We start from the raw sequence: 18237 nt of genomic DNA on the forward strand, positions 1-18237 counted from the left end.
CAACCAGGCAGAACCAGATCACTGGCATACAAAGGCAGATAGATCAACGGTTACTGCAACGGATTTGGAGGCTATTCGCGAAAAATACCAAGTGCCTGCTGAAATAGAGTTATTGTTGCCGATGTCAACGAAGAGGCCATCCGACGCCAGGCCAGGGGAGTTTGCCCTTTATGAGGAAGCATTGAAGGGAGGACTGAGGCTGCCCCTGCCGCAAGTGGTGGTACATGTCCTGAATCGTTTGGAAGTAGCACCGGGCCAACTAATGCCCAATGCGTGGAAGATCTCACTGGCCTGTGCAAGTGCGTGGCCGAAGGCGAACGAAGGGACGGCTATGACAGTAGACGAATTCTTTGCATGTTACAAGGCCTCAGGGCAACAAGAGACTTGGGTCACTCTGTAGGCAGCAGTAGGGAAAGGGTTGGTGGCGGGGCTGTCGTCGTCGATCAAGGGGTGGAGACCACGATGGTTCTATATGTCTTCCAGTGGAAGGGTTGGAGTGCGCACCATTTGGAAAATGCCCACCAAGTCTGTGGAGCCAAAGCTAGGAGCAGCAGTAGAGGAGAGGGTGAAGAGGGTAAAGGAATGGAGGGAGAAGGAAGGGGCCAGATGAGACGAGCTCGTTTAGCCGTCGGCTTTGTTTGAGGCAGGGTTGGGTCCACAGCCGAGTGGTGGGGACCTCGACCGAACGGAGTTGGAAGCAAGGAGGAAGGCTCAAGAGGCGGAGGACTAGACCATCTTTGCCAAAGCCTAAAAATTCAAAGAGTCGTAGGCAGACCGACCGCCAAAGCCGGTTGCGAGGGAGAGGATCCGACCTCGCCCCAAACCCTTGGGGGAAAAAGACTTATGTGAATTTGTGCCACGACTGGCCCCAACAGATCCCTTGAAGGAGAGGGCTTTGAAGAAGATGGAGGTGGGGGGCATAGTGAAGAAGAAGATGAGAGTGAGGAGAAGTGAAGAAGAGCCTGCCTTGAAGAGAAGGAGGGAAGTGAGGACAGAAGAGACTAGTGTGGCCAAGGAGACAGAGAGGGGGGGGGGGAGTGGAGGAGACCTAGGAAGGGTGGTCGTCCCAGAAGTGGTGGACATCGCGTCGGAGGGGATGAAGGTCGTCCCAGTAGTGGTGGGGATCGCCACAGAGGTAGCGAGGGCCACCCCTGAAGTGCAAGTAGAAGGTAGGGCAACTGGCCCTGAGCTAAGGAGGGGAGAACAGCCCCATGGGGGTCTTGCACCCCAAGGAGGGGGAGTCAGTCTGACTACTACGATCTACCACGCTCGTGCAGTGGCTGGGCGGCTGGAGGGAGAAGAAGGCCTAGCCAGGACAGGGGCAGATCGCCTTGTGGGGATTGTGGAAGAGGCAGCCTTGCGCTCAGCAGCCAGATTCAATGAGGCTAAGCTGCTGAGGGGGTTATGCTCCGCTCAAATAGAGGTAACCACCTTAACAGGGGCTCTGCTGAGAAAAGCGGGGGTTGTAAAACTCAAGGCAGATGAGGCCAAGGCTCAACTTGCAAGGTTGAAGAAGGAGAGTGTAAACTGGGAGAGTGCCCATGATGAGCTGTGAGCGGTCAAGTTGGAGCTGGAGAACGAACGCCGCCAGGTTGTGTCGCTCGAGTTCCAGCTGGTTGGCGAGCAGAGGAAGCTGGAGGAGGCCCAAAAAGCCTGCGCGGTCGCGCTCGAACGGCATGAAGAGACGATGACCAGTAATGAAGAGTTGGTTAAACAGAAGGATGGGGCAGACGTGAAGATTGACGGTCTGCAGAGGGAGCTGGAGGGAGAGCGCGCGAAGGCAATAGAGGAGAGGGACGGCCTGCAAAAGGAGTTGGAGGAGGAGAGGGCCAAGGCATCTGCTGGGAGGGCGAGCGTGCAGAGGGAGTTGGCTGAAGAGAGGGCCAAGGCAGCCTCTGAAAGGGCGACCCTGCAGAAGCAATTGGAGGAAGAGAGGGCTAAAGCGGCCTCTAAAAGGGCTACCCTGCAGAAGGATCTGGACGAAGAGAGGGCCAAGGCAGCCTCTGAAAGGGCGGCATACCCCGATCTGTGCATTGCAGCAGTGGATCAGTTCAAGGGGTCTGCTGAATTTCAAATGGCAGTTGATGCCGTGGTCGCCAGCAGCTTGGCGAGGGAGGAGTCTGGGGAGGCGGGCCCATCGAAGACGATCGCTGGGGGCAGGACTGAGTCGGAAGTGATTGAGAGCTTCCAGCGGTCAGACTTTTATAAACACGAAATGGCTAAGTTCTGGGACAGTGGTTGGAAGATGTTCAAGTGTAAAGCTGAGGAGCTGTTCCCAGACTTGGACCTAAGTAGTGTGAAAATCGACGACGACGATGTGGCCCAGACCCCCCTGGATGAGGGTATTGAAAAAGAAGACCTTATGTCCAGCGAAGAGGAGTAATTGAAGAAAAAGAAGAAGAGCTTGCACAGACATTGTGTGGTTGTTTTTGTTTTGTTTTGTTTGTTTGTTTTTTTTTTTTGAATTGCTGTAATGAACTTATGTACAAAGTTGTGAATAAATAAAATTTCAGTTGTGTTTTGCATTAAATTGTTTTTGCTTGTGCATCTGAAATGGATGAGAATGGTGGCTTGTGTGTGGAGCTTGTATATGAATCATTGTGAAGTGTAGAGTGGAGTTAGACTTGTAATAAAAACTGAATTTAGGAATTCCTCAAGACAAAGTGGGATTGAAGTTGTAATAAAAACTCAATGCAGAGTAAAGTTAGGAACTCTTCAATGCAGAGTGAAATTGAACTTGTAATAAAAACTCAATGCAGAGTAAAGTTAGGAACTCCTCAATACAGAGTGAAATTGAAGTTGTAATAAAAACTCAATGCAGAGTAAAGTTAGGAACTCCTCAATGCAAAGTGAAATTTAAAATGTAATAAAATTATAAGTTGGTGTTTGCCACGCTGCTCAAGTAGGTTAGTGGTTTATGGAGTGAGGCTTTGCTTGTAAGGAAAGAGGCTGACTTGTAAGAGTTTGATTGAGAAGAAAATACACTGACTTGTAAAGAAAACGTGTAAGAACGTCTTTGGAATTTGACTGAGCAAAGAGTGGTGTAAAGACTTGAAGCTGGAATTGTGACTAAGTGTGTCTACTAATTCCACAAGCATGAAGTTTGCATGGGTGGCCTTGACCGAGCCCTACATACGTGTTCGGTTGGGGCTAAGCTATGATTCACTGACGTTGTAAGTAACTGAGTCTGAACCTGAAATTGTGGCGTTCGGTCTTGGCGGAGACTTGTTATGCTTAGGCTGGCTGAGGTTTGGTCTGGCCAAGTGCTTCATGCTCAGTCAGGCTGAGACTTTTTGGCGCTCGTTTGGACGAGGCTGTTGGTGCTCAATCTGGCTGAGGCTTGTGGTGCTCAGACTGGCTGAGGCTTTTTGGTGCTCAGTTTTGCTGAGGCTTCTGGTGTTCAGTCTGGCTGAGGCTTGTTGTGCTCAGTCTAGCTGAGGCTTGTTGTGCTCAGTCTGGCTGAGGCTTGTTTTGCTCAGTCTGGCTGAGGCTTTTTGTGCTCAGTCTGGCTGAGGTTTGTTTTGCTCAGTTTGGCTGAGGCTTTTTGTGCTCAGTCTGACTGAGGCTTGTTGTGCTCAGTCTGGTTGAGGCTTTTAGTGCTCAGTCTGGCTGAGGCTTCTGGTGCTCAGTCTGGCTGAGGCTGTTAATAAATGCTGCAAATGAAAATGTTATTGAGACAACACACAGATAGTTGAGATATAAAATTGTTGTCATGGACAGTGTAGTCCAGTCGATCAAAGTTTACATTATGCATCAAAAAGAAAATACAACAACTGAGCAATACAACAGTAAGAATTTATTGAAAGTAGCGCTTCAAGTGTTCAGCGTTCCAGGGGTGGGGAAGGTCTCGACCTTCCATATCCTGAAGTCGGTAGGTGCCCGGACGTGGTCGGGCTTGCACAACGTAAGGTCCCTCCCATTTGGCTGCCAGTTTACCCTTAGTCGGATTTTTGGTGGCAAGAGTTACTTCTCTCAAGACAAGGTCCCCTACAGCGAACTCCTTTGGTTGGACTTTGCGGTTGTAGTGTGTTCTCATTTTCTGTCGGTATGAGGCTAGTTTGACAGCAGTGGTCTCTCTGAGTTCTTCAATTAGATCCAGGTCTGCCCGACGGAGCTCTTCCGTTAGTGCTGGATCTGGATGTAAAAACCTAGGAGTTGGCAGACCGACTTCCACCGAAATAACCGCCTCAGCGCCGTATGTTAAGCGGAAAGGGGTTTCCCCAGTGGGAGTCCGAGCTGTAGTTCGGTAAGCCTAGAGTACATTTGGTAGTTCCTCAGCCTAAAATCCCTTAGCAGCTTCTAGCTTGGTTTTGACGATCTTCAGAAGAGAACGGTTTGTGACCTCAACTTGGCCATTGGCTTGGGGATGACCGGGGGAAGAGAAACATGGTTGAATCTGGAGGTTTGCACAGAACTTCCTGTACTTGGCGTTGTCGAATTGTTTGCCGTTGTCGGGGACGATGGCCTGGGAGATGCCAAACCTGCAAACGATCGACTGCCAGATGAACTTGGTTGTGTTCCACTCGGTAATGGTGGCAAGGGGTTCTGCCTCTACCCACTTAGTGAAATAATCAATGGCGACAATGGCAAATTTGGTCTGGCCTCGGCCGGTGGGTAAATGACCAACTAGGTCGATCCCCCATTTGGCGAATGGGTAGAGGCTGCAAAGTGTGATCAATTCAGTAGGAGGAGCATGGGGGATGTTGGCAAAACGCTGACACTTATCACATTTGAGCACGAAGTCAGTCGCATCTTGGTTGAGAGTAGGCCAGAAATATCCAGTGCGAAATATCTTGTGGGCCAGGGACCTGCCGCCTGAGTGATTGCCGCAGATACCGTCATGAATTTCTTGCATCACATAGGTTGCTTGAGCCGGATTGAGGCACCGCAGATAGAGGTGTGAGAAACCACGTTTGTACAAAATGCCGCTGACGATGATGTAATTGGACGACCGGGCCCTGACTTTGGCGGCTACTGTTGGTCGTCTGGAAGTTCCCCCGTTGTCAGAAATAGCAAGATGTCCGACGCCCAAGGGATGGGCTCATTTTGGAGGAATTGTATTTCGTGCGGGTCGGGGGAAATGGCGGGGTGGGATAGGTATTCGAGGCGGACACTACAGCTGAGGTCGGACTGGTCTGCGGAAGCCAACTGAGCCATCTCATTTGCCTTAGAGTTTTTCGCCCGAGGAATGTGCTTGATGTGGAAGGTATTGAAGAGGCGAATAAGGGGAAGTGCAATGTCCCTGTAAGCCCGTATTGTGTCCTTCTTGGCATCGAATTCTCCCGTGATTTGTCCGACGATGAGCTAGGAGTCGCTGAACACGCGGATGTGGTTGACAGCAATATCCCTGGCTAGGCGAAGACCTGCTATCAATGCCTCGTATTCGGCCTCATTGTTACTGGTCTCAAACAAGAAACGGAGAGCATATTTGAAATAACCACCCTTAGGGGCAGTGAGGATAAGGCCAGCCCCACTACCTTCTCTACGGGATGATCCGTCGACGTTGAGAGTCCAAGAATGCTGGTTTTCTGGCTCGGTAGGGATTGGTGAGGGTGGAGGGGCAGTGGTTTGGGTAGGATTAGTGAATTCTAGGATGAAATCCGCGACAACCTGTCCCTTAATTGCTGTTCGAGGCTGGTAAGAGATGTCAAACTGACTGAGTTCCACTGACCACTGCATGAGTCTGCCGGAAAGTTCTGGTTGTTGCATGACCTTCTTCAAGGGTTGGTCGGTGAGAACCACTATGAAATGGGCCTGGAAGTAAGGACGGAGCCGTCTGGAGGCGATGACCAAGGCCAAGGACAATTTTTGTAACAGCGGGTAATTCTGCTCTACTCCCCTGAGAGCCCGACTGATGTAGTAGACCGGCCGTTGGATAGAGTCGTCTTTCTTGATAAGAGTTGCACTGACTGCGGTGCTTGAGACGGCTAAATAGAGGAAGAGGGGCTCGCCTGTAATTGCTTGTGAAATGAGGGGGGGATTGGCCATGCGCTGCTTCAACTGCTGAAAAGCCTCTTCAGATTCAGTTGTCCATTCAAAAGTTTGCCGAAGAACTTTGAAGAATGGTAGGCACTTATCTGTTGCGCGGGAAATGAAGCGGTTGAGGGCCGCAACTCGGCCAGTAAGGCTTTGAACCTCCTTAACTGTTTTGGGTGACTGCATCTCAATCAAGGCCTTGATATTGTCAGGGTTAGCTTCAATGCCCCGCTGACTGACCATAAAACCCCAAAACTTCCCAGATCCTACGCCGAAGGCGCACTTCTCTGGGTTGAGCTTCATTTGGTACTTGCGTAGGGTGGCGAAGGTCTCTCGCAGGTCGGTCAGATGATCAATAGAGAGTTTGCTCTTGACTAGCATGTCGTCAACATATACTTCCATATTCCGACCTATCTGATGATGGAAAACGGCATTGACCAACCGTTGGTAGGTGGCCCCAGCATTCTTCATCCCGAATGGCATCACGCGGTAGTGGTAGGTACCTCGGTCGGTAATGAAGGATGTATGTTCCCGATCGGACGGGTGCATCAGGATTTGGTTGTACCCAGAGAAAGCATCCATGAAGCTGAGCATTTGATGACCGGCCGTGGCGTCGACCAGTAGATCTATGCAGGGAAGAGGATAGTTGTCTTTGGGGCAAGCTCGGTTTAGGTCAGAGTAATCGACACAGAGTCGCCATTTGCCATTGTTCTTGAGGACTAGGACCACGTTTGACAACCATTTAGGGTAATCCATGTTTTTGATGAATTGGGCCTCAATGAGCTTGTCAACCTCTGCGGCTACAAGAGTATTGTGCTCTGGATGAAAGATGCGCTGCTTCTGGCAGTAAGGTCGGAAATGGGGTTCGATGCTGAGGCGGTGAGTTATGAAAGAGGGGTTAATGCCCAACATGTCTGAATGGGTCCAGACAAATACATCGTTGTGCTCGATCAGAAGGGCGGTAAGGTCAGCCTTTGCTTGGAGGGATAGTTGGCTGCCGATCTTGGCAATTTTCATTGGGTTGGTGGGATCGATGGGAATCTCAACGAGCTCCTCCACCGGTTCTCCTCTGACCAGCTCGTCCTCATCTCGGACGTCAAGTCCTTCAATGATCATGGCCTCCTTCAGCTTGACTTCCTTGAGTGAGGCGACATAACATTCCCTGGCTACGGTGTGCTCTCCCCTTACTGTCCCGACGCCCAGGTCGGTAGGGAACTTTATGGCGAGGTGGTAGGTTGAAGTGATAGCTTGGAAAGCGTTGAGGGCGGTGCGACCAAGGATGATGTTGTAGGCAGAGGGACAGTCAACCACAAGGAAAGTGAGCAACTTGGGAGTCTGCCGTGGGTATTCTCCGATGGTGAGGGGGAGATCGATGGAGCCGATGGAGGTCACCCGGTCGCTAGTGAAACCGACCAAAGGGGTTTGGAGGGGAGACAAACTTTCCTCCCCAATCTTGAGCTGACGGAAGCAGTTGAGGAATATGATGTCGGAAGAACTGCCGTTGTCGATGAGAACCCGTCTGACCTTATAGTTAGAGAGGAGGGCAGAAATGACGAGAGGGTCATCATGAGGATAACAGATGCCTGTACAGTCGACGTCTGTGAAGGTGATGGGCTCTGTCCACTGCTTGGGCTGTTTGGAGGGTCGGTCTACCGTAGCAACTGCTTTGTCTAAGCCTTGCCTTATTTTTCTGAGTTCTACCCTCTGAGCCGAGCGGGATGGTCCCCTACAAGCAAGGCCACCTGAAATGACTCGGATTTCACCAACTGGCGGAGGGGGATTACCTGGCGGCCGAGGCTGTTGTGGGGGGCGATCATGGCCTTGGTTAGGTTGGGCTGGCTGCCGGGGTGGGGTGCGCCGGCGGTTGTTTCTGAGGGGCTCGGTTCTTTGCCTCTGCTGTGGACGGGTGTTCGTGAACCAGCTGAGACGTCCTTGACGTATTAGGGTCTCGACCTGATCCTTGAGGTTGATGCAGTCATCAGTGTTATGGCCATGATCCTGGTGGAAACGACAATATTTGGACTGGTCTTTCCGATTGGAAGGGGTCCGTGAAGGTAGGGGCCATTTGAGGGGGTAGTCCCGTTATATCTGGTTGAGGACTTGTTCCATAGGAGAATTAAGGGGGGTGTACCGCTCGAACCGACTAGACGGTCGGGCTGGTGCCGACCGGTCAGTGCGGGGGGGGTCAGTCTGTATAGTGGGGTGTTTGGCTATTGTACTGGATGTTTCAGGGTTCTGAGTCTTTTCTCTTTTTTATAGGGGTCGGGTTTTTAGCTATTGGATCCTGCCGAGCAGCTAGTGAATCTTCAGCATTTATGTATTTCTGGGCTTTGGAGAGTAGGGTTGCCATGGAGGTCGGAGGGTTTTTGGAGAGGGAGAAGAGGAAATCGGACGATCGTAGCCCGGCCATGAAAGCCGTGAGGATGACCTTGTCTTCCGCTACTTGCAGGGCTTCGGTGTTGAAGCGGATAACGAAACTGCGCAGCGACTCCCCCTCGGTCTGACGGATGTTGAGGAGTTGGGTTGTTGGGCGGCGTTGGCGCTGGGCTCCAATGAAATAGCTAAGGAAGGAGTCGCTGAGGTACTGGAAAGTGGAGACAGAGTTTGCTGGTAACTGGCTGAACCACAGTCGAGCTGACCCCTTCAGTGTCACGGGAAAAACCCGACACATGATCTCGTCAGGGAAGGCATTGAAGATCATGAGGGTTCGGTAGGTCTCCAGATGGTCGACTGGGTCCGTGGTACCGTCAAAAGAGTCAATGGTGGGCATCTTAAACTTGGCGGGCAGAGGTTTGTCCCGGATGGAGGCAACAAATGGTGAGTTTTCCGTGGTAGAGGGTTTATGCTAAATGTTCTGCATGACCTTTTGGAGTTGGAGCTTCATTGCTCGGAGTTCAGCGTCCCACAGGGAAATGTTGTCACCACGGTCAGTCAATGGGGGTTGGACGCTGCTGGCTTTCCCTTCAGGGGCTGGTGCCATGACTGACGGGTGTGGAGGTGGAGGTGGTAGATTTATATGTGGGGGAGGAGGTTACAAACCTTCCAAGTTGGGTGGATAGGGTTGCGGAACAGTATGGCTTGGGGCTCTTTCTTGGTTGGGTGGAATATTTGGAGGTGGTGGAGGAGGCATCGGAAGGTTTCTTTGGAGTAAAGCATTTATCAGGGCCTGGTTTGCTTGGCCATGCGGTTAATGCTGTTGGTAAGCTCGATAAAATACTGCTGTGGGTTGTTTAGATTGGGGGGGTCGGCCTGATGGTCGGCAGCATTATTGTGAGAAGCCATGGATCTAGTCGTGACTATACACTTTGATGGGTAGGAGGAAGAGGTTGTTGGGATAGGGTCTCCGGCGACAATAAGCACAACTGGCGCGGGGAGCAAAGTCTTTCCCACAGACAGCGCCAACTGATGATACAGTTTGTTCCAGTGAATGGATCGGACTGGTCCAAGCTCCTCAAGCCCACGTCCAAATGATCAAGCCCACCGGATAACCTGCAAACAAGTTCAACGGGGAACAGGGTAGTCCCCCAGTGAACCCTCCAACGAGCAAGTTAGGAAGAGAAGTAGAGTGTAGAGGGAGGGATTAGAGATAGAAAAGCTTAACCTTCTTCTTGTCTTCAACGTTTGCTTATATCCTTTGGTAATCATTTCGCTGTCCCTTCCGACCTGCCCTCATCGCCGAAAGTTTATGCTGTAGCTTACCTTGTTTAGGGTAAGGGGGTTCTGTTCCGACGGAGAGGTGTTGTCGTAATAAATGCTGTGATGGGCTGCATTAATGGTGATGTGCAGTGGCAATAACTTTGTAGATCTTTGTCTGCTGATGTGGCTCGTCCTTCACCTGCCATGTGTCTGAATGCCATTGGCTCTTTATGCCATGTTGGATTCCAACTGTCCTGGACCTCACCAGCTGGGTTATGTATTAGGCTCCAAGTGATGGGCTTGGGTTGTTTATAGTGATTCATGGCCTTTATGGGCTTATACACGTCAAGAATATTCTAGAAGTTTCTACAGGAATCTAGAATACTCCGAAAAGATCTAAAAGATTCTGAAAAGATCTAGAGAAATCTGGAAGATTTTAGAATATCTTAGAAGGTTTCGGAATATTAAAGAAGTTTGGAGAAAACTAGAGAAATCTAGAAAGTTTCGGAAGATTCTAAAATATTTTAGAGAAGTATAGAAAGCCTTAATGTATACTAGAGTAATCTAGATTGTTCTACAGTGTAAGAAAAGCATGAGTGTATTCTAGAAAGTTCTTCAACTAGTATAAATATGAGATGAGTGCATGTACTAAGCAATTGGACAAGTGAAAGAAGAGTGCGTCCAGAGTGAGTCCAAAGTGAGTGGTCAAACACTATCTAGTGTGAGGTGTCTCAAAGTCTTGTGTGAGGAAGACACAAAATGTGAGTGCTTGAATGTATGTGTGAGTAGATAAGTGAAGTGTATTAGTGTGTGATTGTGTAAAAGTGTTTGGTGTACTAGAGTGTTATCAATGAAGATTGTATTTTCTGGTCCATTCGTGTGTCAAACTCAACAGGTAGGTGGATGGATAGGTGAAAAGACTCAAAAAATGAGAGAAATAGATATATATTTTGGGGGGGAAAAAACGAAAGTAAAGAAATCATTTTGACCCTTCAATTGTTAGATGAAATAATCTGAACCGTTAATTCAAAATGTATTTCTAATACATTTTGAGATATTTTCAAAAACTATCCTGCCGTATTATATAGATTATTTGATGCGGCATAATGTACTGATTTAATGAAATTAACCTAATTGAAAAGCTAGGTCGTTTGGTATCCAAATTTACCATTTCCTTTTTAGAAAAAAAGAAATAATTAACTTACTTTTTTTTGTGATTAATTTACATGGTAGGGTTTTTATAGGAAGTGTGAGCAATCATTGTGCACAAAAAGCAAAGTGCTTTGTTCTAATTGTAAAAAGGCCCAAATCAACTGCTCCCAGCAAATAAAAATAATGACTTTAATTGCTACTTTTGTCAATTTTATTTTTTAATTTCTATTTTAGTTGAGGTTGTTTTGCTGTGTTGTAGAAATTTTCATGAATGTTTTATGTATCTTTTTCCGGAATGCTTTTTTTTCCCTTTGTATGTTTTCAATATTGTCGGCTAGAGCTTGTTTTTATTGTAAAAAATAATTTAAGTGAACATGTTTGGTTGAGGACAATTTTCCAATGACCCCATTGGTTGCCAAAGATTTTTTTCCTTGTAACTCTCCCACATGATTTTTCAACAACTTTTTTTGGTGAAGTAAAATTTCACTCTTAATATCACCCTAAACAAACAAAAGCAACAAATTCAAATGCGAAGACAAAATACAAAACAAAATATTTCAGCACAAGAAATTTCTTTGACATGTTCTATGCCAAACACAGTGCAATTTAACACTAACCCAATGAAAATTTTCTATTTCTCTATGAAATTCATTGACTTGTTTCAGCGAAATTTTTGTGTGCTTTAAATTACTCAATTAATTCAATTAAAATTCATTAAGTGTATTTATGTAATTAATAACTTGGTGAAATTTCAATTGTCAAGGTGGAAATCCACAATTATAGAGTGAAAACAGTGAAATTTCACTATCACAACGACTATTAACTGTGCGACAATGAAATCTCAATATTTTGATAGGAAAAAAAAATAATATAGAGAGAGAAAGAAAATAGAAAAAAAGATATATATATATATATATCTAGATATATAGAAATATATACTAATCTAAAATGGCAAATAAGATGGTAGTGATAGAATGTTGGAAGCATAGGTGATGGAATCGGTGATGAATGTTGAACAACGATGGAGGCTTGGACTGACAAGGAATGACCGGAGGTGGTTGAGGCACACATGGTGGTTTGAAACAATAAATAAATGGCGAATAACGATCCATATTTGGATGCGTGAGGTACGAACGATTATAGAGCAACATCGGTGGATAGCGATTGATGTGTCATTGGTAAAAAATACTAGTGAATGAATAGAGCATAGAGGGAAATGGTAGAAAGAGAGTTATTCAAAAAAAAAAAAAAAAAAATGGTAGAAAGAGAAAAAAGTATTCTAGGACTTTTTTTGTTTGCAAGGCTATTTTTGACTATTTACGTCAAAAAAATTTCTTTTTCTTTTAAAATTGTAATTTTAGAGTTTTCAACTAATAAGCAAATTTTTGGTGAATTAAACTCTAACGAAAAAAACTCCAAAGAGATGTATCCCTAATTTTTTCATAAAAAAACTAATAATAATAATGTACTATTCATATTTATTTTAGGCCATGGGTTCTGTCCAGTTCGGGATTGGACTGGACTGTGTTGTTGGGCTCGTGTGGGTCCACCACAGGTCCCGTTTTGATAATCTGAACCGTTCAATGTATAGAACTCGTTGAGTACTATATGCCTGTAAAAAATCATGTTGATCGGATATCGATAGCTATGTGAACAAAATAACTTTTTATCAACCGTTAATTTTTTTACCGTCCATTTTTTTTTTATACAAAACTGATTTGATCACATAGCTATCAATATCCAATCAACGTGATTTTTTATAGGCATGTAGTACTCGATGAGTTCTACACATTGAACAGTTCAGATTTTCAAAACGGGACCCGTGGTGGGCCCTCACGAGCCCAACAATACGGTCCAATCCGATCCCGGACTGGACAGAAGCTGGACCCTTTATTTTAAATGCAGACTCCACTATACAATAATAGACCCATGTTAGCAATAAATCTGATTTTTGTAGTCCCTCACATTGTTGAGGTGATGTAGTAATAAAATTATAGTAATTTTTTTTTTGATAATTGTTAATTAAAATAATTGTGAATTAAAAATTGATAATTGATAATTATAGTAATTGTTAATTAAAATATATTTTTAATATTATTAAAAATTATTAATTGACTTAATAATTTATTAATAAAATGAGTCATTTACTATACAATTAGAAATCTGAAGGAGCAAGATGTAATTTTCAAAATCACATGATATAATCCGTATTTTAAATAAATTTCAAGAGGTGTATGTGTAATTTATTCAAAATTTATTATATTATGTGTTTGGCATCCAACTAAAAGAGTTTTATTTTTATTTTATTTTTTGTCTGTAATTATTTTGTTTTAAATTATGTTATTTTTTTTAATTTTCAAGTCTATCTTGTATAAACGAATCTAAAAGTAAAAAATAAATAAACTTTTTTTTTACTAAAGACGAAAAAATAGAGATAAATTATAAATACATCTTTTGAGATTTGTTTAAACTATTGATTGTCCAATATGGTTTTGAAAATTATAAATATCCTATTGTCATAATTTATCATTTAACAAATTTAACAGAAAAAATTAAACTTTTTAAGTATACTCTTATAGAAACTATAAAATTATCAGAATTGGTAATTGAAATATAATTATAATATTATTAAAAATTATTAATTAACTTAATAGTTGATTAATGAAAGAAATCATTTATTATGTGATTATAAATTTGAAGGGACGAGATGTAATTTTTATGGGAGCAATTAATATTTTAAGCAAACTTTAATGTTGTATTTGTAATTTATAAAAAAAAAAACTGTTTTTGGCATTTCTCGGTCCTTTCTGGACTTTTTAAAATTTTCTTTTTCAATTTTTAACTTTTTCTAGTCAATTAGAACTCAAAAGTGTAAATTTTTTTTTAAAAATTGTTAAAGATGAAAATAAATCAACAAAAAATTTAAAAAGTAAACAAAACAAAACAAAAAAACCGACCCCAAAATTTACTGACAATATCAAAAGCCATCAATATAATTAGGGTATAGCAAATTAAAAATTAACACTAATTATATCATATCATTGTAAGTCAAATTAGGAGAGATTTTTATGAATATATAACATTTTCTAATTTATCCTAGCAAAAATCCAATTTGGTTTTTGTACGAGTACGAAATAATTCTTCTCGTATAATCCTCTTGATCAAGCTTGCGCTCCTCCAAACAATGTTGCTTTGCCACCTGAGAACACAAACGTGAGCTAACCGGCGGGTGTGTGCCGGAAACCCCTCCGATGCCTAAGTCAGCACAATAGATAATAGACACAAAAGCTCTGTGAATTCAGGAATCAAAGTTGTGTTACCTCTCCTTAGGTGATGTTATGAGCTTTTATAGGTTTCGCGTGGCACAATCCTAGTGTGACTCTTATTCCTTCATGTAGAGTCCTCCTAGGAATCACACTCTTGAAAGATAATGCTTATCCTTCAACACCCCCCTCACTGCTTAAACCAAGTGAGATGGTTTTACCTCGGTAGTATAACAAAACGACCGAGCTATCATAGCCACACTAAATTGGCTGAAATGACCGAGCTTTAACTAGCTCGGTTCTTCCCTTCATTGCATGTACATCGACTTCTCCTGCTGAGACTGTGCTAACCATAACGAGCTTGGACTGAGCTAATCCGTAGCAAGGTCATGAGAAAAGCTCAAAATACCTTGGCTCAAAAGGGTATGGCCGAGCTAACTGCTATCACTCTGACAGTGGTGACCGAGCTAACTACAAGGCTTTTTTGAACCGGGCTAACCTACAAGGCCCATTCACTCAGCCCATCTTACTGTGGCCCATAGAACAACCCATTACCCAGCTTGGCCCAATTTATTTATAAATTACCCTCTCAATTGCCCCTCTGCGCAGCATGATTGGGATTACCAATTCCCAGCCGAGCTAAAACCTCTTGTCTTTCAACCGAGCTAAAATGTTGCTGGGCTGCCGATTTGTACGGTTACAAAACGTCTTTTCAGTCGTACTGTAACTGAATCGCTTCCTATTCCATGGCCACGTGGCCAACTGTCATTGGCCCAACGTAGCTGTCACGCCGTCTTCGTACTTCGCGTATTTTGAATAGTCTCGCCCAAACTTGAGCTCTTTACCAAAAGAAAAACCCTCATTTTCAAACCAACAAACCACTATTCATCTTTTTTCTCTCTTTCTACCTTCTGAGCCTCCGTTGTTCTTCAACCTGCAACTGCAAATGCAAAGCTCGTGTTTTTCTTCTGGTGCCATTTTTATCTCCAGTTCCTTCCTTTTTGGGCTGGTATGTTGCTCAGATCTGTTTCCTTTTCGTTGATTTTGTACTTGTTTTGTAATACATAGCATGCTTATTCGTATGTTTTTCAAAATACATACCATTTTTGCTTCAATTTCTCTGGGAAAAACTCATGTAATAGAACTATTATATTTACGAACAATCTGGAAAACGACACCTTTGATCCAAAATCGCACTCCAATCGAACTAGGATATTGTTTGTATTTAGGTGCAAGCCTAGTCTGACTGGATAACCCTTCTGCAACCGGGATAAAACTTCACACCGTACTTGTAGTTTAAATAGGTCAGCACCTTCTGCCTTACTTTAGCCGAGCTAGCGAATTGTTTTAGGTTTGCGCCACGCTGCACTAGAAAGCCTCAACCACCGACCGGGCTATAACTTAGGGCTAAACCAGCTCCCTGACTTAGTCAAAACCGAACTAAGAATGTTGTACCATAAGCTACAACTGGGCTACGAACTTTTCATTACTAAATCGGGCCAAAGTCCCTCGCTCAAATCGCGCTAAGAATAAACAATATACTATGTAGCCGAGCTAAGACAACATTTATTTTTCCTTTTTTGTTTTTAGCACGGTCCAACGATCTGTGCTTAACACCTTTCTTCTTCACTTTGCAGACTGACTTAGGTTGGCTAGGCACACCATTGTACACTCAACAGAGATACCGAAGGTCATCTCATCGCTGAGCTAATTTATACATAACTTAAGGCCATATGGGGAAGTATCGATTTTTAGTGAGCTCTCCAAGGGCCATAGGTGAGTTCCGAAAGGATTACCAAATTCCGGACGACATCCACCTCTCATTAGCCGAACTAGATACCATTCCATGGGGAAAACCGGGCTTCGTCCCTTTCAACGTTATTTCCATCGTAGAGGCCAGTCTTCGTTTTCCCGTTCAGCCTCTTTTCTGTGAATTCCTTAGACAAACAAATCTCTACCCTACCCAGCTTTCAACAAACTCATACCGAATAATTAATGGCATCGCCGAGCTAAACTGCCGGCTTGGCCTTAATCTCGGTTTAGCTGAGCTATTTCACCAGTATTCACTTGGCCAAAATGAAGACGACTGGGTCTATTATTTAAGAATAAGAAGACGCCGAGAAAAAATAATAAAGAAAACCCCAGAAAAAGATGTAAACGATGATGATTTTTTCTGGGTCTCTGGTAACTTCGAAAACCAGGAGGCCCAGATCCCGGCGACCGAATAAACTGGAGCAAAGGCGTAGCCGGTATGAATACCTCGGCTCAATTTCATGTTTTTCTTTACTTCGTTGTTTTAATTTTCAACCGTACTAACCGTCTGTCTTCTTTTTTTATGCAAATTTAAACTTCCTAAAGTCGTAGTACAGTTACCCCAACCTTAATGCCCTCCGCGCCGCACCAACATATCCTGATAGAAATTGGGCCGATCTACTCAATTTCGAACCGACCTATAGGTACAGTAGCAGGCAAAAGACCAGAGTGACAGACTTCCTGTTGGAGCCTTCGCCAGAACCAGATCCAACCTTGCCTCAAATCAACCTAATTCTTTTAACTGCAGAGCAAGAGATGGCGAAGAAAAGAGCAGCGAGGGCCCTAATCAATGAGACAAACCAGCTTGAGGTACAACAAACCGGTCAGACTCAGGAGACCGTGGTAGCCCTACCATCCCATCAGCCATCATCATCTCGCCCAAGCATGCGTGCTCGGATTTCTACAACCGAGCCACGTCTTGTCGACGAAGATGACACCATCCTTCCCCAATCCACACACCGGAGCATTCTGACCGAGCTAGCTCCTCCAAGTGGGTGCCTAAGGTCACATTCAAGAACCGTGCTATCACTGACTCTGACTCAGTGGTCGCGAAAAAAGACCATTTGCCGGCCTTTAATCTGGCCAAGAGCATCTGCCTTCCAGCCGATATGGATCACCACAATCATCATACCGAGCTGAAGGCCATTTGCTCGGCTACAAAATCAATGGTGTTGGTAAGTTCTCCTTTTCTTTTTTCAAATTTCAGTATCTTTTTGCTCGGTTCATCTCAAAATTGTTTCTCTCTTCTTGCAGGCCTTGCAGAAAAACCACGTTGCTCACAAGCGCGTGTTGGAGCTTCGAAAAACCACAAGGCAAGCCATGGTAGAGGCCAATGCCAAATCGGCCGAGCTAGACAAGGCAAAAAAGCAAATGGCCGAGCTACAGACCGAGGTGGTTCGTCTGACCGGTCAAGTTATCTCGACTGATGCTGATAAGTAAAAGGCTCTGGCTGTGATGAAATACAAATATCTACGCGAGCTAGCCAAGCTCGAAGGAAAGAAGAAGGCAGAGATTGCCGAACTGGAGAAGAAGGTCGAGGACGCGGAGGACCGCGGTTACAAGGAGGGGGAGGCCACTTATATCAAACAATGTGAAGTTGCTAAAGACATATTCTTCAAATGTAGGTAAAAGGCAACCATGGCGCAGCTCGGTTATGGCCTAGAGACCAAGGTCTTCCTCAATCCCCCTTCGCATTTCATACCGAGCTATATGCCGGAGTACGCTGCTGCCATTCAGCAAAAATTTCTGCAAGAAGGGGAGGATGAAGATCATGTTCCTGAAGACAACACCCAGCCCGGTTATCAGTTTACCTCTCCCACTCCAGTGGTCTCCATCCCACCTTCACCTGTTGCAACTGTTGTAGCGCCATCGACTGAGCTTAACCTAGATGTGCTTGCCACAACCGAGCTACCTCTGGGTGAAGACCGAGTTGTTGTGGACGCCGATTTGGACAACCTCTTCTCCTGATTTTTCTTTTCTTTGTTTAACAGTGGAGTTTGTAACCGGGCTGAGGCCCCATCATTTGTATTTCTGACTTGCACTATCAATGAAATCTTCTCTTGTTTCAACTGTTAGTTCGGTTAATTGCCATGCCATGCTTGCATTTACTTTCTAATTGTAATCTGAATGCAGTATATCATTTTCTGACCGAGATGCGCATGTCGGTCATTAACCTTGTAATCTGGTCGGTCATTCCAGCCAACCACTATTCAGCCTAGATCCTTATCTCGACTAAAGAGTACTGAGAGTTTGGTTATTCTAGCCAAACCACTCTTCAGCCTAGATCCTTATCTCGACTAAAGAGTACTGAGAATTTGGTTATTCTAGCCAACCACTCTTCAGCCTAGATCCTTATCTCGACTGAAAAGCACTCAGAGTTGGTTATTCCAGCCAACCA

The sequence above is a fragment of the Camellia sinensis genome, chromosome 5, assembly GCF_055761805.1.
Source record: "Camellia sinensis isolate YWXY chromosome 5, ASM5576180v1, whole genome shotgun sequence".
Classification (NCBI taxonomy): Eukaryota; Viridiplantae; Streptophyta; class Magnoliopsida; order Ericales; family Theaceae; genus Camellia; species Camellia sinensis.